Genomic DNA, 26,031 nt, shown 5'->3' with positions numbered 1-26,031 from the left:
GTGCTGCGCCATCAGGGAGGGCCCTATTTAAACATTTTTATTTAAAAATTACTTCAAGATACACTGTTCTGTAAATATGTATATGTGTTTTCACAATTATGCCAACTTAATGTAGGCAAAAACTAGGGCGTGTTTTAGTACCAAAATACCTCTCAACAGCATAGTATATCAGCAACTGTCTCTGGTGAATGATGTAGATAATTAATCTAATTTTCCCTCTGCTTCATTTTGTGTTCTATTAGTTTTCTTATTCAAACTTTCAAGTCACAAATCTAATTTAAAACCTCTTAACTAGTCTAACATATAATGTGTTCTATCTGCGTTCAGTGTCTAGCAGGAGGCAGCAAAGCTGGAATACTAATTTCCTTTAGAGTGTACAAAACACTCAATAATCAAATAATGAAATCCTGCACCAGCACTTCTAAATGACATGACCACATGAATCCAATGCCTTGAGAAGTAAATTTAAGTTAAAAAAAAAGAAGTATAAAATGATGTAAATGAAGAAAGAGAAAAAGTGATGCCATCCATAAAAGTATATTCAATATCCTGTGTCTCTATTAAAAATTATTTCCCTTAAGGATAATAAGACTTTAAAATTAGCAAGACAGGTTTTGATTAACAACTTACTTACTAGTGCTGCTAATTTAATATTGCATATTCTCTAAATTCTATATCTCTCTTTCCTTTTCTGTCTGTCAACAAACACATACACACAGCTACCATCATTTAAATTTAATATTTGAAATTATTTTTCATAATGTCTTTGTAAAAATCTGTATTCTTTTTTGAGAAGGGGAAGGAATTCTTTTTCCTTTTCATTATTGTGATGTTCACATCCCCTTTGGTAAAACAAAAGTTTATTTCGATATACTGTCTTGAATTCAAAGAAAATTAAAGAAAAACACATTTCATAAAATGAAGAGATAGGATATGTCAGAAAAATTAACCATGTACTGAATGATTAAACTATTTTGTGTAGAAATGTCATTTCTATTTTGTTTAAATGTAATGCAATTTACCAGACCATAAAGAACTTCTTAGATGAAATGGCTGTTTTCCAGGCAATGCTGCTCTGCTGCTGATTGCAATATATTCTGACATTCATGACAGTTTTATAATTCTTCTACTCTCTGTTCTGAAGTGTCCTTACTTTGCTGAAGGCTTTCTCCTGGGAAAAGGCACTAAAGTTTTGTGGACTGAAAGGATGATAAATACTTTGATGGGAAAACAAAATCACATGTGATGCAACCTTGTTACTGATTTTTTTTATATTAATATAGGAAAGTATTTCAAAAGACCTTTACAAAAATATTTAAAGGAGATTTTCCTAAACATATTGATACTTTAGGTGAAATACACAGAAGAAAATCATGAAAAGAATCAGAGATTCTCCTTATCTTTGATTAGTCTCACCTGTCTAATATAAAACATGTTAAGGTATATTATTATGTGAACTATGCTCAAAATATTATATGTCTGACATTGCAGTGGATTTAACAAAAACGTTAGTTTAAACAGTGGAAATATATGCTTTGAAAAATAGTTAAATATAAATAGCAGTCAAAGATTTTCAAACTTAATAATTCTTAGGACATATTTTATAAAAAAAGAATATCTGAATTTTTTTCAGAAATCCATGAACTTCTTATAACATATAAAATTCTATTTAAACTAAGGCAGAAATATTTTAAAAAATAGTTTCTATTTAGCATATATTCTACTAAATATTGTAAAGAAACACATGTAGATGAGTGAAATGTGGCCAATAGTATTCCAAAGATAGAATCAAGGAGCTTGCAATGCAATCAAATAAGGAAAAAAACAAAACAAAAAATGAAATTTTTGTGTGTATGCTTATGTTGAAATAAGTCATGCAACATACCAGCATATGCAAATATATTTGTGATTTTTATTTATAGATAAATGAAAAGGATTTCAGTTGTATTTGTCTTCAATTTGAGAGAACCAATGCAAATAAATTTTGGCAGAATAGTTCCCAAATAATTCTCTCCAAAACATGACATAGGTAGGGTTAGAAAATATAGACAGAAATTTCAACAAAAATACATAGTTAGCATATATGTCAGAAGATCACAATGAAGTAGTCATTAAAATGTGCACTTGCTGATTAACCTTTGAACAAAGTTTAAGAAGTTACTTAATGATTCTAAATCAATTGCATAGATTTAGATTTTCATTTTCTTAGGCTATCCCATTTTCTAATAAAAATCATCACTGTGACACATCTTACATCATTAACTGACAGCTAAATTTCATCTGCTAGTGGTATAATAAATAGCCTAGAGGAAGGCTTGATGAGAATTCATAGCACATTAAGTAAGTTTCTGAACACAGACAAATAAATAATTTTATACTTATAGAACAAATTGTTTAAAAGAAATAAACTAGTTTAAAGAAAAGTAGTGAAAACTATATCTAGAGAAGGAATATACTACTAAAATCACTTTAACAACTTCATTATTTAGAACTCCTTCTTCCTGTCTGTCATTCTTTAAATTACCTGCCAGAACATTCTTTCCAAAGATACAAAATAAAGGAAATGGTAATGTTAAATAAAATGAGATTTATTTTATTATTATTCTCTAACAAGTATAAAAATCTGTATGTCAAATAAAACCGCATTTTCCATCATATATAACTTTTAAGGAATATTTACAAATAGCCACTGGACTTGGAGAGACTAGATAGAAATAATTTTCAGAAAGGAAAATAAAACTTTGCTGTTCTGCTTTACATTTGCATGTATAAAAGAGGTAATACATTTGAAGACATGAATGTATCATTACTACTAAATATAAAAATAAAATGTTTCCAACACTAAACTGCTAGAGGTATATAGTATATATGGAAGGTATTCTGTGAGTTGGTCCATATCCCAAGCACTTTGTTTGTATTTGTACCCATTAAATTATTTTACCTTCATTAGTCTCAAGCATTCACAACAATATTCCACTTCACAGACAATTTGCATGAGGTCAAGGGTGCAAATGGTGGAATTATAAATTCCTGGCAACAAACCACCAGCCTTTGTATTCTTCAATCTAGGATACATCACTTAAACAATAAAGGTATAATTATTTAATAACTAAAAGGAAAAGTGAATAGGAATGAAAGTAGTCATTTTGGAAGGTGCCGTAAGAGTGGTAGTCCCATATAAATAGCCTTGAAAATGAATATATGTTTAATATGTTGTACTAATACCTGTTAATTTTGGTCAAATTTGAATAATTATCTAAAAATGTACATACATACACAGTTATAATTGTTTATGTGCATTATATTTAGACATATATTATTTATAATAAGAAATTGCCTTCAGAATGTTTGGGAGGTGGTTAAGTAAATTCAAAATGCAACAAAGTGCATGGTTCAGACTGCAGGAAAGGAGAGAATCAGTGGTCTATGGCCACATAGGAATCAAAGGGCATTGCTATGCCCTCACTTTATTATTTTTTTAAAGATTTTTTTAATTTATGCATGCAGAACTGGGGTACAGGCTAGAGGTACAGGGGTGGTGAGAGTATTCACAGAGACAGAGAGGGGAGCAGAACAGGCAGACTGAGGAAGTACACTACTAAGGGGAGCAGTGGGTGAGTCAGCAGATGTCTGCTGTGCCATATGGGTCACCTCCCTGACTGGGGATCGAAATAATGCTGTAACGGCTGTGGCTAGCTTCCCTGTGCTGTGCTTTAACCATTGTGCTACTAGTGAGGGCCCTGGATTCTCACTTTCATCTTTGTTCATCACAGTTAGTTGACAGTTTCTTTCTTTGTGATACCTTGGGCTGGTTTTAGTATCAGGGTAATGTTGTCCTCATAATTTGGAGCTCTGTATCTGGTAGAAAAAAAAAATCTTCCCAGGTGGCACAGGGGTTAAAGGTCAGCACTGTGAAGCTATCACAGTCACCATGACATGATTTAATCCCTGGCCAGGGAGCTGACCCATATGGCATAGCAGAGCTTTCTTGTCACACCCACTTTTTTCCTCAGCAGTGTATTTCAGTTGATCTGCCTGTTCTGCTCCCCACTCTGTCTCTGGTGAATCCTCTCAGCCCCTGCACCTCTGGCCTATACCCCAGTTCTTCTATACATAAATTAATCTTTGAAAAAAGAAAGTATCTTCCACAACTTTGTAGTTGGATAATGGGTACTTGTTTTACCATTGTGATAACATTTTCCTTTGAGTAATCATAATACTTGTGCTGTATTTTTCTCTCTGCCTTTTTTAATGATTAAAAGATTTCCATATTTTGAATATGTCCTTAACAGTAATCTAGAGGGTGCAGAAGTTCTGCTTTTCTAGTAGATCCCAATGCCTATGTGTGTGTGTGTGTGTGTGTGTGTGTGTGTGTGTTTTGCTTTTTCAGCTATATCAAGTTTCCTATAGCTGATGTTTCTAGGTTTTCACACTTTGTATGTTGGTGAATACTGATGGACAATGAGGGATCCAGTCTGTTGGTGACAAGTGATAGCTCCTGTTTGTGGCCCTGTCCATAATTCTTTTCTGACGTTCTGGACCCACATCTCTGTGGTCTGTGTGCTTTCAACATGTTTCACATCAGTACCTGTACTGAGGAGGTGGAGAAGAAGAAGTGCAGTCCAAACCACTCTCCTTTTCACTGGAGACAATGTCAATCAGCTTATCTACACATGTTTCTGTTCAGGCAAGGGTGTTCTTCACACCACTAAGCTTTCCTATTACCGGGCCACCAGCTAAATGAGGGGACATACCTCCAAGGTTTGCATGTAGTATCCTGCAGTCTCCAAATACCTTTTATAAGGAGTGAAGCTCTTCAGTGTTTCTTTTGGTGTGATCAGTGCTGGTCCTCAGTTTCCAAAGTGAGCTTTAGTTTTTACCACAAGTCACAGGATCTTCTGGGTCAAGGGCCCCCCTTACAAGTTCAGATTATTTATCTTTCCAGGAAAGAGGAGCAATAGTCTTCTCATTCCATCTTCATCCCAACCTATTTTTTCCTTCTGAATGCCGAATGGCTTCTGCCTTTCCCATGCTACCTCTGAAGTTTTAAAGGACACATCAACTGGAAGCATTCTGGGTAATCATTACCATATCATTTTTATCCTTCCATTATGAAAAATGTTGGTTTTTTTTTCTTTTATATGTATCTGAATAAAATTTATAATGATGAAAACATGTTTTAATAACCAAATCTTTCAAGCTAGTGATGCCTCAAATGCTGACTGTTTGATCTTGTCAGCTTTCCAGAATGTTTTAAAAAATGAACAGCACATTTTCAGGTCATTATAGAAGAGATTTTAGGTTGATAGTATGATATGTTATCTTCAAATGGAGAAAATGCCCAAGAGTAAGCAATTTTCAAAATGTATAGCTCAACAAAGACAGGAACATATGAAAGAATTGTTATACTGAACTATGATGAATAGTTTCTAGCTTTTCTGATTAATGGACTGTTCAGAAAGATGTGCATCTGGGAGCATTGAGTTTAAAATTAAATGTGAGGAATTCCTGAGTTCTAATTTCATATCTTCAACCACTATGACTCTATAATTATATGCAAGCTGTGATAGATTTTTTTTAAAGCAGCATTTAGGATGAGCAGTGTGAATTTCACAGGAGAATAATAGTGAATTTACCATGCGTTCATTACTTCATAGAGGCAACTGAAAGGGAAAATGATATCAACTACTTGTTTGGCATCCTATAAATACAGCATTGTAAAATTAAAAATTTTTGGTATATAATGTACTTCTCACATATAAACAGTATTGCAACCTTATACCATGTTATGAAATCCTTGAGAAAATAGATTATTTTAGGATTTATCATTCTTTACAACCCATTCATTAGTTTTGGTGTTCTTGAATTTACCATTTTTTGGAAATAAAGGTACATGTAATCTTCAGTCTAATCATTTTCTGTATATATATTTGAATTAGAAAAGTTAACAAATGAACAAACAAAAATCAAGTCATTTTCCCCTATGGACTGATACTTTGGTAGCCTTAAAGTGCATTTGAAAATATATATATATAAACATTGACATTTAATAAACTAGAGATATGAAAGTACTATATTGCAGATTTCTTTGTGAGGTAAACAAATGTAATGGAATAAAAGCACTAACAAATATATAGGATACCAAGATTCATTCTTTGCAAGGAAATAAGGCAATTAACTTCTTGATTAAATTTTAATTAAAGACAGAAAAATAATTATTACTATTTTACAAAGTTGAAACTAATGAAAACTAAAAGACACACTTACAATATGGATGAAACTTAAGTAACAATGTAAAGTTGAAACTAGAGGTAATACTCTGTAAAACACAGAGAACAACATAACTGAACATATTTATTATTACTTAGATTTTTACTATGCTTTTATAAAATATATTACATTTCTTAGACACCAGAAATTATTTGTTTAATAATTTAAGAGAAAAACAGAAACCAAATCATAATTGTATTACAAAGCTTAAGTCATTTCTGGGAAGATGTCAGTAGCTGTGAAGGTTTTTACTTTGTAAAATTCACTACTTTTATCAGGTATAGCAAATAAGCAAAATCTGAATCCATGACCAGTGTTCATACTAAGCTAGGTTACAAGTTATGCAAGGTAACTCCACAGTAAAGCAAATTCCAGAGCAAGTCAATTACTATAATATATATATATATATGCTACTCATGTCTGAACAAAGGGGAGCAGAGAGAAGCAGAGGGACTGGTAGACCAGAGAACTGGAGATGCCACACTAGTGAGTCGAGGGTGGAGCAGCCTATTCCTACAAGCTAATCCACTCTGAGAGTCAGTGTTTGCTCGCCCTGGAGACCACAGGGCTGTGTTGCTGTTGCTGATACTATTACTTCTACTACAACTACTACTACTACTACTACTACTACTACTACTACTACTACTAATAATAATAATAATAATAATAATAATAATAATAATAAAACCAGCAGATTCAGAACGAGAGTAAATGCTTAAAATAAAAAAGACAAGGTGATTTCTCCATTTTTTTCATCATTTGTTTGAATGCAGGATATATAAAACTTTGATATAAAAATCAGTCTTACTAATCTAATCAAATTGATGATAGTGTTAAGAGGAAACCAAAACCACTGGAAAGTGAGGAGGAAGTCACAGAAAAGGACAGTGAAGGTCTCTTCACTGGGTGGTGCAACGGGCTGGGGTGCAGCACTACAAAGCTAGCCACAGTTGCTTCATGAGTTCAGTCCCCCGCCAGGGAAGTGATCCACATGGTGCAGCAGACGTTTCCTGTCTTGCTTGCTGCTCCCCTTAGCAGTGTAATTTGTTAATGTGCCTATTCTACTCCCCACTCTGTGGGTCTGGTGAATCCTCTCACCACCCCTGCAACTCTGGCCTGTACATCACTTCTGTATGTATAAATGAATAAATAAATAAACCTTTAAGAAAAAAAGAAAAAAGATGGTGAGGGTGTAGAAGCCTCATAGTATGTGTATGAACTCTTCTGAAACCTTGTCTAATCTTTGAATAACTCTTATATTGGCTAATGAGTATATCCTGGCAATCACTAGTATGAAATATAATATTTGTAAGAAATGCTGATGCAAAAACAATAATAATTACATAACTAGCTCTGAGTAGATTATGTCTATATGTGCATATGTGTATACCTATCTATATATACCTATCATCTATCTATGTGTAGATAGAGTCGTTTCTTTGCTAAATATTGAACTTTGGAGATTTTGTAAGAGGCAACCATAGAGAATCTCTGAAAGGTGATAGAAGGAAGCAAGCCAGTTAGCACCTTAGAACTAAAGAAACAGGGTTAGGTGTTTTAAGTCACCTAACCCAGTAGATGACAATCCAGATTCCCTACCTTTACTTTAGCAGAAGAAAACAGCCCAGAAAGCTCTTTCTCAATCTCAGTCAAGCTGAACACCCCCCTCCAATGTCCACTTCCAAAAAAAGCATTAAATAAGTATAACATTACATGCAAGGAAGACAACTTGAAGACATGTTAACAAAAATCAGCCAGAAAAGTAGTGAAATTCCTCCTTAGTTCCAAGATTCTACTTCCCTAAAAGTTTTCTCTTTATGCAGATGTGGGTGAAACTACCAAAAAAAAGTTTTCTCTTTATGCAGATGTGGGTGAAACTACCAAAGATACTTAAGTAACAAGTGACCCTTACACACTGGGATACTCAGTGTGTAAATCTCAATACATTGAAAATCTCAATACAACAAATGATATTCTGGACAGAACCTTCTTATCTCCATGAAATCACTAAGAGATACAAGGTTGAGTGGACAGCACTGACAAAGACAGCTTTGGCACAATATTTGGCCAAATCCAAAAGGCATTTTAACCTTGCAACCTTATCACAGAGACACCTCCATGCAGAGAGATGGTAGAGTGGATTTAAAAAATAACCCTAAAATGCATTATCTAACTATATAGTATTTATAATAAGTTATCTCAAATTCAACGTACGTGTTGAACATAAGTGTTCATAACATAAGGGTTTGATAAGAAAAAAATATGGAAAGATACACCATACAAATACTAATTAAGCAGGGAAAGGCACTAGCTATATTAATGTTTAACAACAAAAATAGAGACAAAGAGTGACTTTACATAATGATAAAGGGATCTATCTACCTGGAAGACACAGACTCCTAATGCATAATCTCTGTTCAATGGAGCCTTAAATAACTTGAATCAAAAACTGATAAAGCCTAAATTAAAATTAGATAAACTTACAATTGCAGTTGGGAATTTAAACAACCCACCATCCATAATTAAAAAAAAAAAGAATAGACAGAAAATTTACAAGTATATAGAAGGTCTGAGTAACTGAATCAATGATAACATCTTATTGACATACATAGAAAATTCCATCCAACAACAGCAACACTCTTAAAGTATTATCCAAACAGACCTGCCTACTGGATTGCACCAATATATTTTTAGAATTCCATTTTTATTTAACTAAAATGTTTGTAATATATTGCTTCATATAATTTCATTTTTGTAGTTGTTCCAGGTGATCCACTCCGTATGCATAACATACAGGAGTTTATAGCAACTCTTTTTTTTACCATTTCACTTAAGAATAGAAAACCCCTTTACAATCTTTGCTCCTCTCACTTTACAATATAATTTTCTTACCTATTTCTTCTACATCTTAAATATCTCTTCTACATACATCAAGGACCACATTGCAATATTTACATCAACCATCAGGTATAATTTAGAAAACACAGAGGAGAGGAATTTTATTAACCCATGTTGTGCTCACTCCTGAGCACATATATTACAAACATTTTAGGTAAAAACAGAATTCTAAAAATACTGGTGCAATCCAGTATACAGGTCTGTTTAGATAATGCTCTAACAGTATTGCTGTTGTTGGATGGAATGCTCTACATATGTCAATAAGATGTTGTCATAGAGATTCTGAAATTAGTGTTTCAGCATTTCAACTATGGAACTAGCCATTCTCTTATGGTAGTCTGATAGCCATTCTCTTATGGTAGTCTGATAGTATTATATTGATTTTCTTTCATAAGAGAATGTTCTGATTTCCCCTTCATTCCTGCATGGTACTTTCACAGGATGTGATTTGGTTGTAAAACATGAAAAATATCACTGTTTATGTATTGTCTTTGTATCTAAAACTTCTGGTGAAGAATAGACTTATTCAAATTATTTTGCCAACTTAGGTAAATTGTCATTTTATTCTTCTGTATGTTTTTGAGATCCATTTTGTCTTTAGTTTTCTGAAAGTACATATTATGAACGTAGATGTAAAATTAGTTGTCTTTATACTATTTGAAGGTAACTCAAGTTCTTAAATCTATAACCATGTCTCTTGCAAAATATGAGTTTTCAGCCATTTTTTTTTTTCCCAAGTACTTTTAAAACTGCTCCTTCTTTGGCTTCTTCCTTCTGGAATTAAGTGAATATTAAATTTTCTACTAATGTTCTAAAAGAACTGAGACTTTGTTCATTTTATTATGTCTATTTTCTCTGTATTGTTCAGATTGCATAATTTCTGTTGCTTTATCTTCAGATTCACCAGGTATTATTAGTGCTGCTTTTTTTCCTCCACTACATCTCTATTCAGCTGATCCCTGAGCTTTTCATTTTGGTTACCTCACTTTTCAGTTCTAATATTTTTACTTAGTTCTCATTTATATATTTGACTTATTTGAAGAGTCTCTCTATTTTCATTTGTTTCAATAGTATTCATAATTGCTCTCAGAGAGGTTTTCTAATAACAGTTCCTAACAACTTTCATCTTAGTGTTGTCATCAATCAATTGCTATTTTAAAATTCAATTTAAGCAATTCTTTGTAGTGGGAGAATTACCAGGGTGTGGCCAAAGGTGTGGGGGGTCAAATAATTCAGCAGAGACAGAGTGGAGAACAGAAAAGGCAAATTTACTGAAATACACTGCTAAAGGAAGCAGCGGGTGAGATGGGAGAAGTCTGTGCAAGGATGATTTGAGGCTCTGTTTTATACTGTTCTCCTGGGCTTTCTAAGGCAGGAGCTTCTTTCCACCAGCGATCTGCTGGGATGCCTGGTCTCGGGTGCTGGCCTTTACACAGAAACATGTCCTGCTCCTGCTTCCGCATTTCTGGAGCTGGGCTGGTTTTTCTAGTCATTGTTAGTCAGTGTTATGCCCTCCCCAAGTCAGCCTCACTGATTCCTTGATCTGTCCCAGCCTTTCAACCCTGCTTGCTGTCAGGGTTTGGGACATCAGTTTTAATCTTATTAAATGATACCCCTACATTCTTGATTCTAGTCTGATGATTGATTTTCAGCTGATTTTTTTTTATGTTATTAAACTTTAGATATTTAAACATTCTGTTTTAACTAGTCATATTTGATGGTTCGGAGGGGGGCACTGAATTGACTTGTTATTGCCAAGTGGAAGGAGAGGTGTGGATTACACAATAAGCCTATACTAGGAATAGGATGTGGACAGGCATCTTATCCCTAGACTAAGATCAGGCTAGAGTTATGACCACCTAAATACTTGGAATATGTTACACCTTTTCAGTAACTCTACAGGCACCTCATTTTCGAAGTTGTTAGCAGATGTTTTGTTTGCTGGAGGTAGTAATTTTATGTTAGACAGGAGCTAGGGTCTGGTGAGTCTCAGAAAGTTCACTGATACTGGACATTAACTATTAACTCAGAGAGAGACTGGCAAAGTCAATATATAGCAGAAAGTAGCATTTTCTCTACTGGAGATGCAGGGCAAGCTCACCTACACACTCTTATAGTGATTTCTTTTCTCTAAGGCAGACTGCTGCCCCACTACGTACTTTAGAGAAAATTTTCATCACTATCAGTCCCGTTAGGTTAACAACCCTTAGGCTTATGACATGGAATTTATCATGAACAGGTCACAGGCACAACAGGGTATGGAGTCTAGAGCTGCAATGACCTCATTGAAAAAGAGCAAAGAAAGAACCTCAACCCTTTCATTTTGTTGGTTAAAACTGCTCAAATAAAGCCTCTGCCTCTTACTCAGGGAGTAGCACACAGACCCTGCCTTTGATGCTGACTCTGTTACACTGAATTGTGTAAGTATAAAGTTTCTTGCAGGGTTAGAGTCTCCATTACTTCCATTTCTCAAAGAACTCAAGAACCCAGAATCTGTTAATATTTCTCAAATAATGATGTTAAACAAATGTCATAGAAATAGGGATTTCTGGTGAAATAGCTCAGATGCTTATAGACATATCAACATATACACACTTTGTATTTTTTTTAAGATTTATTTATTTATGCATACAGAACTGGGGTACAGGCCAAAGGTGCAGGGGCGTGAGAGGATTCACCAGAGACAGAGTTGGGCGCAGAACAGGCAGGTCCACTGAAAGACACTGCTGAGGGGAGCAGTTGGTGAGTCAGGAGAGGTCTGCTGTGCCATATCAGTCACCTCCCTAGCCAGGGGTCAAACTCATGTTGCTGTGGGCTGTGGATAGCATCACAGTGCTGTGCTTTAACCCCTGCCCCACCAGGGAGGGCCTTGTGAGTGTACCTTTTTCCAGGAAATTGCCAGGTCAATTTCTAACTAGGTCAGGAAATTGTAGGTCAAAAAGTGAGAATATCTGGAGTTAAGGCCTTTTGAGAAGCTCAGAAACTCTTCAGCTGTTTGTTAGGATGCTGGTTTTGATTGCTATCAGTTTCCATGTTTCCTAGATTCAGATACAATGAAGCTGGAGATGGTGATGAAAATAAGGCAAGTTAAAACAAGATGAAGCTCTTTGTGATTCAACTCTTTGTTTTTGAATAACCATGCATTTAATTAACATTTAGTTAATTCTAGGGTTCTGAAAATGTTCATTTCAGCAATTGTTGGCAACATTCTCATAGCTTCTATGGAGAAACATATTATCTAGGACTCCACCTATCAAGGGGTTTTCAAGGCCATTGCTTGAAACTGCCAATTTTGGGAGAATGTTCATTTTGCAGCAATAACATCTTTAGATGATGGAGAAAAATTGTATAGTGGACCATAGTACATTTTAAATCCTACATGTTAATATGGTTTAAGGGAAAAAATCTCCTGTGCAAATTCACCAACTTTTTTATTCTGATCACTGAACATTGGGTTAATATTTTGTTGACTGTAGATTTTTTTTTCTTCTATTTTTTTGTTCAATAGATCTTATTAGTCAAGATTCTCAGCCAAAAAATTAGAAAACCATTGATATATTTTTATTATAATTCAATATAAAGATGCTCCCTTGTTAATTAAATTTGTTTTGCTTTTATTCTACTTTTCCCTTTAGACCATTATCTATGTCAAAGTATTTTTAGAAAAGGACTCATAATTATGCTTTGAAATGTAGAAGGATGTAAATTATAAAACAAGAGCTCATGTAAAATTTAAATATTTATATTTAAGACATAGCTCTATAACATATTGTATCATGCTTACTAATTTATTAATTGCTTGTTTGATTAAAACTCTAAAAATGACTAGTGATACAAGTTAAAATTCATTAGTTTACAGTTGCACAGTCTATAAAATAAATTATTTAAAAAATAACACTGTAGATTATAATCTATTTGTTGTTTGTTTTATATAGTAAGGAAACAATGTAAGACTTTAAAAGCCTCATTATTATATTTTTTGAGATGGAAAGGATGCAAATGCCTTAAGGTAAATCAGCTGATACTGAAGTTTATAGCTCATTACAACTCTTATTCTAATGAAGTTTACATGTATATTCTTGCCAACAAAATCATAATCTGGTTATGAGTAGAACTGAAAATTGATTTCCATTGTCTGTGTCTGTCTTTTTTTTTTTTTTTTAAAAGATTTATTTATTTGTGCATACAGAACTGGGGTACAGGCCAGAGACTCAGGGGTGGCGAAAGACTTCACCAGAGACAGAGTGGGGAGCAGAACAGGCAGATCGATGAAGTACATTGCTGAGGGGAGCAGCGGGCGGGTCAGGAGAGGTCTGCTACGCCATGTGGTCACCTCCGGGGCAGGCGGGAATCGAACTCATGCGGAAGTGGTTTCAGCTTCATAGTGCAGTGCTTTAACCCGCTGCGCCACCAGGGAGGGCCATGTATCTGTCTTTTTTTGAACCACCTCATCCTCATCCTTGCAGTATAAAATAAAGATATGGACTGACTAGTATTTTTATAATAATTTTGATATTCATTTGAAAGGTTAATTGTTTTAGAAAATATCAAGTTTATTTCATGCAAACATTTTACCATCCACAGGTGAAATAATGAAACAAAGAATGTCATATATTTTCATATAAGATGAAGTGACAAATTTATAAACTATCCTGGAAAAATATGTTTGTTGATCTCTGATCATTTGACTGCATCACCTAAACCCTTCTCTGATGTGCTAAATTCCAAAATGGATCTTTGAGCACAGTAAGTCTGCTTTCTTTGTTTTTGTGTGTACAGGTGAGCAGACCCCCACTCTCTTTTTTTTACAACAGTAAAAATAGGTTTTCCCCAAGAGTTTAGGGTCCTTTGGTACCTCTTTTTTTCATTCAGCTTTAAAAAGAAATATACAAGAATTGCGTGTGATGTCCCATATTTGCTTTTTGTTCAGGGTTACACAGTTGAGAATTTGCTATTTCACCATCTGCTCTTCACAAGCATGGAGGGTCTGCATTGATTTGTTGACCCGAAAATGCAGGTAAACGGAGAAAGGTAAGAATAATATATCAGATACTAGTATATTAGTCAGTATGATTGGTGGTTTTATGGGAAGCCTCTTTCAAGAGAATACATTTTTAGTTCATAATCTTGCATGGGTATGGTATCAAAATTCTTTTTATTCTGTCTGTCTGTGGAGAGCTCAGTCTTTTAAATCAAATTCTCTTTAATGAAAGAAAATGTTCAAGTTTCCTAGGATGAATACTTAAAAATATTTTTCAGATATTCACTAATAATTAATATTACTAAATTATCAATGGTGACTGATAAATTGCTTGAGGCTTGGTGTGGACTTGATTAAGAGTTAAAAACTCTGAGAAGGACCAATGTTGTAGGGCATTCGTACTCTCAGAAATTTGCAAATATAAATCTCAGTTTGCCTTTGCCATATATTTCTGTCTATCAAATATATTCTTCATAAAAGGTCATTGTTAAGTAAGTATATTAAAAACGTTGCCTAGATTACAGGCTGAAGTTGGCTCCCAGAAATCTAAGTATAATATAATGCCACTGAGAGTTTCACTCTTTAAAAATTATAATAACTGGAATGTTTCCTCCCCATCTCAGATCAGTCAAAAGATCCACTTGGGTTTTTGCAGGCATTTTTTAAAGTAGGAAATCCTCTCTCAGGATTTCTATCACAATTTCTCTTCCTACAATCTGACAAGCCTGAATTGATGGCTGAATAACTCAATTAAAACTCTTTTTTTTTTTTTAACAGTTTCTCTCCCAATGCCTGAATATTATATAAATGGTTCCTATTTAATATATGAGTGAAGTGAAATGACTTTGCAGGAGATGAACCTTTGATAGCTAGGGATTAACTTTTCTATGTTTGCACATAGAGGTCCCTTTTCATTCTTTATAAGTGGGTTCTAATGATACAGAAACTCCATTTATCATGCTACATTAATTAGATGTGCTATACTCCCTAAGATAAAATGCATAATAAAAATGTAAAGCCAGATGAAACAAACCTTTCTTTTTAAGAATGCCCAGGTTATTCAAACACAGATTGCACCTTTTTTATCTTAACTTTAATCAGCTATAGTTACCTGTTATTCAAAGCAATACGTCATTTGTGTTCTCAGTTTTTCCTACCTTTCCCTTTAATTTTCAGATTTCTCCATCAGATACTTGCCAGTTCATTAAGCAACATATAAATATGCTAGGTTTTTAAGATTTGCAATCCTTCTTTCTATTTTTCTCTATCTCTCACTAAGGCAGGGGAAACAAGCTGATAGTACTTGAAAGAACTGCACCATCATTTTGTAATTTCACTGATCACAGGGACACATCCCACCTTGTTCCTGAGAGATCCTCTGGAATTCCGTCATGGCTCTACATATTCTCATTCAGACAGCACAGCTATTAGAATAGATGTGAGGCTCCTTAATTCCTTATGTCTGTCTTTATTTCATTCATGTATTATGAAAATTCATGTATTATGTACTATAAAAGTCCTGAATTAGGGCTCAAGGTAACGGGTATTAGTTGCAGTTTTACCAGCTTCTAGCATTGCAGTCCTGCTTATATTTTGTAATCTATACAATGACTGTGTTATAAAATTTTAAAATTGCTAATAAATTTTGACATGTTATATTATGTAATTTAAATTACTTATAGTAAATAATATTTATTCATATTTAATATTTACAGATACTTCCTGTTTTGTAGTCCAACATGTAAAGATATTGGAACTCTCTCATAACAAAAAAGTTGAGCAAAAAATGATTAATTTTTCCTAGATGTTTCTGGGAATTCAGATCACAAGTCAAATTGCTGTTTCCAAACTGAAATGACAGACAACTTCTGAGAGCAGAAACCCAGAAGCTTGAAGATAAAACTATTAGCAGTAGCAACTGGCAGTTGCAAGGGGTTGGTGTGGGTTAAAACGAGTGTTAAAAATATTGAGGGGCACCAACATTGGGAGATATGCACAACTTATTGAATTTTACCCCCATGAGCCCTACCACATTCTCACTGTGAAAATTAAAAGAAAAAAAAAATAATTGCTTCATGCAGGGGAAGAGGATAAACAACAATTTTCAAATATGCCAGTGCTATCTGTTCTCATTAACAAAGTCTTCCCACAAATGAAACTATTTTACTAGAGCCAAATTGACTGGGGATTTAACAAATTATCACATGGGTAGAGGGAAATGCCCAAATTTATCTCCTTTAGTCCTTAACAGGTGAAAACAAAAACACAGCTTTACTAAAAGACTAAGATCTGATAAGAATATAGTTCACTCTCTCTCCCCTGTCCACTTTCCACCTACCCATTTGTCTCCTGTATCACCATATAGTCACAGGAGGTGATAGCTGAATGAATTATAAGTAGCAACATTAAGGAGAATCTGGGTAGGATTAACATCAGCAGGAGACTACAGGGTATTTTAGACTCTGACAGCACAGGTGTTACAAACAATAAATACAATGAAATACTAGACAGGTAAGTATATATATATATATATGTCAGTTTATTTTATCTAATATAACCAGTCCAGATTTCAACAATATTCATAAGATAATCTAAAATACAAAAACAGTCTGAAGATACAATCAAGACATAAAACTAGAGATTTTGAAATTATCACACCATAATTTGAAGTCACTTAATATCCGAAGGGCTTAATGCAGAAAATGGACAGTATACAAGAACAGAAGGGAAATACAAGCAGATAAATTTAATTGTAATGAAGAATCAAACGAAAATTATAGGAAAGAAAAAAATCACAATAGAAACTAATAATGCCTTATTATTATTATTATTACTATTATTATTAAATAGTAGAATGGTTATCACCAAGAAAAAAGCAAGGAACTTAAAGATATGTCTCAGGAACTTTACAATATGAAGTGAAGTAGAAAAAAATATTAAAAGGTAGTATAGGATCTAATAACTTGCAAAATGTGCAAAATATATCTATATATCTAAAGGGGTATGAAAATATTCCTAAATTAAAAAACAACAACAACAAACACAGGTCCAGGAAACTCAGGACATTAAGCATTACAAAAAGCCAAAAAAAAAAAAAAGACCTTTATTTAGGCATATCATTTAAACTGTAGTGCTTTGAGTTGAATTTTTTTTTGTTATTGTTAACTTTAAGTTATTTTTTCAGAACAAATATATAAAGAAGACATGGCATATAATTTTAGCTCCATTTGACAGACAAGGGAAATGATGGCCAGAAGGTACTTGACAGAAAATAAATCCTAAACTAACTCTGATTAGAATTTAAGTTAGAAAAAAAAAAGTTTAACTCAAGGCTGCAGTTTAAATGTAGCAATGTATTTCCAATCCAATGTTAGAACAATGAAGACCTTCCTCATATATAAAGCATTAAAATGAGATTGAAAAAAGTATTTAATTAGAGAAAGTATAATCTGAAGCTTTTTCTTATATGACTTCAATTTATACATTAAGCAGTGCAAACCAACCACTTTTAGAAAAGTGACTTGAAAATAATTTTAACTGGATCAGTCTCTTATGAATTTAAATTTCAGAGTTTTGGAGAGCTCTGGATAATCAAATAAAAATTTAAGATCAAGAGTGTCAAAGTGACCAAAGGTATAGATTACTCTTTTTTTTTTTAAGGATTTATTTATTTATGTATACAGAACTGGGGTACAGACCAAAGGTTCAGAGGAGATGAGAGGATTCACCAGAGACAGAGTGGGAAGCAGATAAGGCAGACTGACAAACTACACTGCTGAGGGAGCAGCGGGTACGCCAGAGGAGGTCTGCTGTGCCATGTGGATCACCTCCCGGGCAGGGATCGAACTCATGCTGACATGGTTTTGGTTTCTTAGTGCTGTGCTTTAACCCACTGCACCACCAGGGAGGACCCCTATATTACTCTTTTTAATAATAACTTAGTTCCTTGCATAATGTTCTGTGAAGTTATATGAGGGCTTATTTATTTCAGGACACTATGTTGACTATAACTGATTATTCTTATAGCTATATCTTTTTATTTTTTTTTTTTAGAATTATTTTTTGTTTATGCACTGAAGAATAGGAGTGTAGGCCAGAGGTATTGGGGAGGGTGAGAAGATTCACCAGAGACAGAGTGGGGAGCACACAGGTAGATCTACTGAAATACACTGCTGAGGGAAGACAGCAGGGGCAAGACAGGAGAGGTCTGCTGTGCCATGTAGGTTAATGCCCTGGCCAGGGATCAAGTTCATGCTGCAGTGGCTGGAGATAGCTTGATAGCTGAGACTTTAATCCCTGTGTGACTAGGCGTTATATCTTTTTAAATAAATTATTTCATGTAATTTTGATTCCTTCTTTGTTTAATCATTCTCTCCTGCCCCCCCTCTGTTTTACATGCTGTTCTTTTTTTACATTAGGAAGAAGAAAAGTATAAGAAAAGTATCCACCTATGTCAACTAAACAAAGGTATATTAAGTCAAAATGATTTAATATAGTGATGATAATGATAATAACGATAATAGAAACAGTAAAATATTAGCATTGTGTTTTACACATGCCAGGCACTGTTCTAAACATGTTTACGTAAATTAGTGTATTTAATACTCATCTTGTACCAACCTTATGAAATATGTTTTCTAATTGGTTTTGCAATGTGAAAAGCCACAATTAGACAGAATGCTGGGATTAAACCCACATGATTCCTAGAGTCTTCATTCTTTGTCACTAGAAACTCTGAAATAACGAAACTTCTAGTAACAAAAATCAAAATACTTCACATTTTCTAGGAGAAAAAATGAATGCATATTTTAGATAAATGATGTCCTTTTAGATGGCTGCATTTTAACTACCTTCTTAATAATGAAATTAAGGATAGTTACAGTGAATCACACTCAGTTAAAGTTCAAAATAGTATTCAAAATTTTTTTTTTGGTAACTAGTTTTTGTTATGGTGGTTTGCTTGGGTATGGGTGGAAGAATGAGTTTGAATTTAAAAAAAAAAACCTAGTATCACTGTACATACTTGTCTGAAAAATTAATTTAAAATGAATGTGAAAATTATAGATTATTGAAAAACTCATAACTGTTAAATACTAACATATCTGAGTATTAATTTCAAATAATAAAACGAAAATTGTTTTTCAGTTTGTCATTTTTATCACATAAAGTTTAAATGTAAATGTAAAAATCTGTGCTAATTATTTTAAATAAAATCAAAGTCCAAAAAGAAATACTTGGAGTGGCTTACACTAACCAAATAAGAAATTGTAACAGATAACTTCATGTCACGGTTCCAGTGCTGTAATGATTTTAAATTGGAGCACATTTCTCAGGTAGGTTGTTCATTTAACATGTTTAGGATCTGTCAATAAGATCACTTTTGTTGTGAAATTTCCTATTTATTTTGATTAAAATAAGTGCCCCCTACACACAATTAAACACTGAAACAGAGGCTGACAGTAATACTTGACTAACCAAATACTCTAGTAAGCTCTTGCATAACCCTGAGGTTTCAAATGAGAAATCAAATAAAGACCTAAAAATGCCAGTGCCTCTTGCAGATTCAATATGCACACTTGTGAAAGACTTTTCTGCAGAGGTTGGGTAGTTTCAGGCATAACCGACTGACTTGGAATTCCCTTTGTACATTTTTCATGTATTTTTATACTGTGCATCATAGGTACTTTGAAATTTTTATCCTCATTATGAAATATGCTTTTAAAGTCAAGTCTTCTGTGCTGGTTAAATATCCTATCAGGTTTCAAGGAATATGTATTGTTGCTTCCCTTTAGAAGGAAAATGAAAATTTATAAATTGTGATATCTCATCAATGACTAAAAATCTTTCTTAGAGTATGTTTATACCCTAACACCAGGGTATAGGTGTTAATTCCTTCCCAAAGTCCAAATATTGTGTGAATGACTATTTAAACAAGATTAACTCCCAAATATATTTGAAGGTTCAAAAAAGAATGTTGAACTTTAAATCCACAATTTCATTTAAAAGAGAAATATTGTGAATAAAGGTCAAATTTGCTTCCAAATAAGGAAGTAATCGTAAATCCTATGACTGTTCCAAAATATTTAACCAAAAATAAATTAGTACACCTACCCTCACTGGTAGTACAGTGGGTTAAAGCACAGCACTGCAAGCGAGCCTCAGCTACTTCATTGCGAGTTCCATCCCCTGCAGGAGGTGACCACATGGCGTGGCAGACCTCTCCTGACCCGCCCGCTGCTCCCCTCAGCAGTGTACTTCGTTGATCTGCGTGTTCTGCTCCCCACTTTGTCACTGGTGAATCCTCTCACTGCTCACAAACCTCTAGCCTGTATCCCAATTGTGTATGCATAAATAAATAAATATTTTAAAAAATAAAAATAAGTAGTAAAGTATGTGGGTGATCTCCCCAAAAGGGTGTGATAAACTTTTTCAACATGCCCAGAGCAAACCTCGTGCAATAAATGTTAACCTTGGTATAAGGAATTAAAAGGTCAGTGGAAAAACCTTGGGACATCAAAGATCTATAATCATTACTTAAAGAATGCAGTAACAGCTCCAGATGCATTTTTTTTTTTTTTTTTGGTCTTTGATTCAATGGTTTGTCATTTTTCTAATCAAAGAAAGCAATCACAGCTCCCCTTTTAAGACACAAAATGTTGTTTAGGGACTGTCATTCAGATATAGGCTTATCATAAAAGTGCTCTACGTTTCTGAGAAACTCATCACTTTATGCTAAGAGTAAAATGGTGAGGTCATCCTCTCCTTATCTTTCATGTGAAATTTTCTCTATGTTTTTTAGAACTGACATCATGTAAATTCTCCTGATATATCATTAAATATGTGTCATGGTCCTGAAATATAAGAAATTGTATGTTTAGAATTTATATGATAACTTGACTTCAGAAACATCCCATTTTAATGTTCTGTGGCATCTTGACTCAAACTGTTTTCTGTTTCCTACTACAAAAGGTTTCTATTTTTTCTAATCATATAGCATGTGTCCTTTTAGTATTTGTCTATGTAGCCTAATTTTGATTAAGAATGTTTGGAACAAAAAATAATAATAAGGAATAATCACCAATTGCAGACTTTCTTTCATTGTAAGCTTAAAGAAAAGGAATATGGATATGATTAAAATTGTATTTTTTTCTATACTATATACTACATTTAATCTGCACTAATTTAGGTTCCAATATTTCTAAAATTATCCTTTCTGAGAATTCAATAAATGAAGTGAAGGCAGAAAAGAGTTGGAATTCCTGGAGGTTTTTTTTTTTGTTGTTTTGTTCTTTTTGCTTAATGTCCACAATTATGACAAAATGACTATCTTTCTCTGGACATGTTCAGGATATTTTTTGAAGAATATCCTTTTCCCATTGTGCTGTTTTTGCACATATGTCTAACATAGGTGATCAGGGTACTTTTTAACACTGACAGCTGATTGCAAGAACCATCGTTGCCTGGTAAACTATTGTCCTGCTACGTAAATAAGTTATTTTGTGTTCTTGAAGAAATCATGATATTTATAATCAGTAACTTTCTGCTTATATATTCAAGAATCAATTCAATTTAACAACTTAAATTGTGTTATTTTATTGTCATGACCCTGAAGAAAGTAATACTAGCTTTACTTAGTGCTTCTCTTGGAAAACATTTTGTTAAAGCTCCTTCATTTAAAACATATATACACTTGTGTATCTATTGTGTGTGTGTTATATTTCCTTGAAACTAATATCAATAATATTGATACATTATATTCAAGGTTTTTGTGAGACTCTCAATGTCAATAATATAAAGGCATTTTTTTCTTTGGTTCTATCTTTGCTCCTTTAGGACTGTGTGATGGGTAGAATCTAGGTTGATCCTCATCCCCAAAACCACTCTTGCTTCCTAGTTTCCTTGTCATTCTGTTGATTATGAGTAGCATCTATGTCTCCTTTCTAATCAATATGACATGATAAAGGTGACAGAAGTTTCTTAGGATACACTACATGTTTAAGGTAATGTGATTTATTAGAGTACACTATATGTTTTCCACCTGTGGCGACAGATGGAAGTAGATACCTTTTCCTTCCAATTACTTGGAAGTAGATATTTACCTTTTTAGATACCAGTCTGAAGAAGTAAACTGTCTAGTGTGAGCAAGTTTATGGAAAAATACCACGTGGAAATAACCAATGATAGTATTTAGGAGTTGGGGGTTGAACCCCAATAACAGCAAGAACAGTCATATCACAGGAAATGATTTCTGCCAACTGACAGTTATTTCTCAGTTGTGCTTATGCTGGAACCATGGTTGCATTAGTAGCATCATGCCTGCAGCCTTGTAATGGTCCTGATTTAGAGGAACTCAAAGTGGGCCTGGACTTCTCACTGGGAAGTATGAGGAAAGACAGAAGTATGTGTTGCTTTTAGTTTTCAATTTTATATTAATTTGTTATACAGCAAATGCAGTTGATAACGACTGATTTATAGAGATGTAATGATATAATATACACACACACATCTGTATTTTTTGCTCCCCCTTAATTGTTCTACCTTTCCTTCTAATATATTTCCACTAAGTTGAAATGAAACCGATTACAATGGAAAAAAAGAGGTGAGAAAATGAACTGTAAATTTCTAGCAAGCAATATTTTTTATTAACCCTTTGATTTTAAAATGTCTGTAGAGATTGTTCTCCATTTCATTTCTCATACTTTATCAATAAATAAAAGCTTTATTCTGTAGGTTGCCAAAGGACACATTTCTTGTTAATGTTGGAGCTGGCCAGTGTTTTATGTCTTGTGACACCCAGTCTTGTGACATATCTAGTATATTGTCCTGCTTATTTTGCCAAGCATATATTATAAAATTTCTATTATATTACAAAAGTGTAAGTAAATGTAAAATGTAAAATGAATTTATTTATTAAATCCATATATGTAACACTTAAATTTTGAACTCAGAACAAATATTGATAGTTTGAACAAATTGCAATAACTCTTCTATAAATGGGAGTCTAATAACTAATGGACTTCATTGTGTAACGTAAAATCCTCTTGAGATTTTTTTTTCAATATGTTGATGTTAAGCAACAAATTTTAAGTTAAAGATTGGCAAATTGTGTATTTTTTTACAGTGATAGCCAAAATACTTGTTCTGTTTTTTGTACTGTGCAGTGTATTCCTGTATTCCTAGGAAATCCTGTTTGTTTTTTTCTCAGAAATTTCCTCAACAGATATTACCTTAAACTATACTAAATTAACATGACTGGTGTTTTATGGAAGCCATGATTATTCATAGTATCCTCATTTGTCTACTTGTGGTTCTGTTGGAAAAGAAATACTGTTCACTTTAGAAAGACCTTCTGCCGTGATTGCAGAATCCTGCTGTGAGGTATAAAATGTGTGCAATTCTATAATATTTGTGAAAATAATCACACTGTTTGCATGCAGTGATGATGTTAATGAAACTAGGTCATCATCTTTAAACAAATGTTTAACCCTATTAGCAGGATAAATATTCACTGTTGAAATAATTTGCTAATTGCTTTCCCTGATTCAGATGCTAGGTGGCATTTGATCTTTTATTCATTGTATGTTGGTTTTTGTTTTTTTTTTTTTTTCAAACTTAGTAATACTTCAAATCGTATCTCATCTTATTTGGACCGTTGTGATAGTGATAACAGTTAAGATTGCATATTCTGCGAAATAGATATATTTCTGACTATAAACACATAGATACGATTATATTTACCTGCTGTAGCTTTAATTATTTACTTTCAGCTGACAAGGCATTAACATTTTTCTAAGTAATTCTATAGTTTCAGAACTGCCTTGCATTTGTCCTTAAGTAAGGATGTATTTGAGATACAGAAAACATAGTTTTCAGAGCTTACAAATTTGAGATAATGTTTTGACTCCAGAACCTGTATTTTGGGCATGTAATTTTACTTTTCTAAGCCTGTTTCACTTTCTGAACATAGGAACAATTATAACTACCTACCCAGTATTATCCTGATTAATAACACTGTATACAGAGAACGAGGGCCAGCACCTGGGGCATTGCCTATAAAACTAATTCAACCCAGGTTTGTAGTTTAAGCAAAATCTTTCAGAAACTCTCATTGTAAACCAATCCCTATCACCACTCAGGATACTGTCTAAAATCCCTCCCAACTTAGATAAGTCTTTGCTAAAAATCACACTGAAAATTTATAAATTTTGGATGAGTGAAATCACAGAAATAAAAATGTTGGTTTAAATCATACTTTTAAAATGTTTTAGTTTGATGCATTAACTCTTCATTTGTTTTGGAAAGTTGCCTTAATTACCTATATTGATTTACTGTTGTATTGATTGTATGGCAGTTTCTTCTACCTGATAAAATTTTAAACAAAATCTTTGGAAATCTGACAATATAGTGTTTCATTATTTTTTTTTGTTTGTTTTTTTTTTTTGTGTTTCATTATTTAAACATGCATTTATTCCTATGATTTATAGTAAAACTATGTTCTTATGTAATTATTTTTGAGTATGGAAATTAGTGTACTAGTATGAATTTTCTACATAGTTCTTATGTATGCCATAATAAAACACCACTTTATATTTATATTACAAATAGGTTCTCCAAATAGCTATTTTTTGTGCAACAACTTTTAGTACACTAACTGTGGTTATGTTATTAAACATGCATTGAATTAGAGATAATACACATTTAAGAGTTTAAAGGAATAGTTTATGACAGTATTTATCAAAATATACAATTCTATCAAACATCTTTATATATTTAATGTCTATTCTTACATACTAACAATGAGAAAAATATCTTCTTCAAATTTATATATTTAGTCTACCCACATTATTTGTATAAATATAAAAATCTATTTAAGACATTTAAATAAAATGACGACTGATTCAATAATCTTAAATAAAGAAAAATTTTGGTGTCAATACTTGTTGATTTTCTTGCATTTACAATCATAACCCCAGAACATCCCAGCCACTTTCATGAGAATATTTGGAAGAATGTGAATGGAATGAGATGGAACTAATGACTTTTTATGCATCATGATTATATTGCTTCTGAGCTAGAGGAAGGGGGAAGTAATTAAGCTCCATCTGAAATAGTAAAATGTGTCCTTAAAATGACGCCCTGTTTATGACTTGGCCTTTTATTGTATTTCTATTTCAGTCATTAGGGCATTAGCATTTCTTCTTGAAGATACTTGGAGATAGAGGGCTTAATTTCTCTCGTGTTCAGTGTTTGTTTAGATGTGAACTGTTCTAACTGAACAACGGCCACATGTTGTGGTGACAACATGGACTCAGTGTCATGACTCTGTCACTTGAGTGGACTGTGTTTTTCCTCACTGATGATTTTATGATGGAGATTGTCTGTAAACCATAAACATCTTTATTGTAAGGCTATATTAAAATATGCATTATTTCAAAATATCTTTCATGTAGATGTGTACCTCCTTGGGAGATCGCTTATATATTTTGGATCACATGAAAGAAGTATTTAAGATTTAATAGACAATAATAAAGCAACTAATCCTACTCTCAGGCACTAACCCTCATCATTGTGTGACTCCAACACTAATCCTGTTTTTTTAACAGAAAACTACCCATAAAATGCCTTTATTTTGCATAAACCAATACAAAACAAGGGTGTTTGCATTTTCTTAAGCTCTTAAGAGATGTCTGAGAAATATTTTCTTTACCAAACCTAGAAAATCAATCTCTAGTTTCTAGTAAAATCTAATATTTCTGTAGGTGTTGCTAGTCACTTTCAGATACTTGGCTGATTGACTCTTTTCAAGAGATGAGAATTTTCATGCTTTTGTGTATGTGAGTCTTGTCAAGTGACATTCACTTTTGTTTGAGTTCATTGTATGT

The sequence above is a fragment of the Condylura cristata genome, unplaced genomic scaffold, assembly GCF_000260355.1.
Source record: "Condylura cristata isolate star-nosed mole 26May11 unplaced genomic scaffold, ConCri1.0 scaffold00010, whole genome shotgun sequence".
NCBI classification, from domain to species: domain Eukaryota; kingdom Metazoa; phylum Chordata; class Mammalia; order Eulipotyphla; family Talpidae; genus Condylura; species Condylura cristata.
This window is presented reverse-complemented; position numbering follows the sequence as displayed.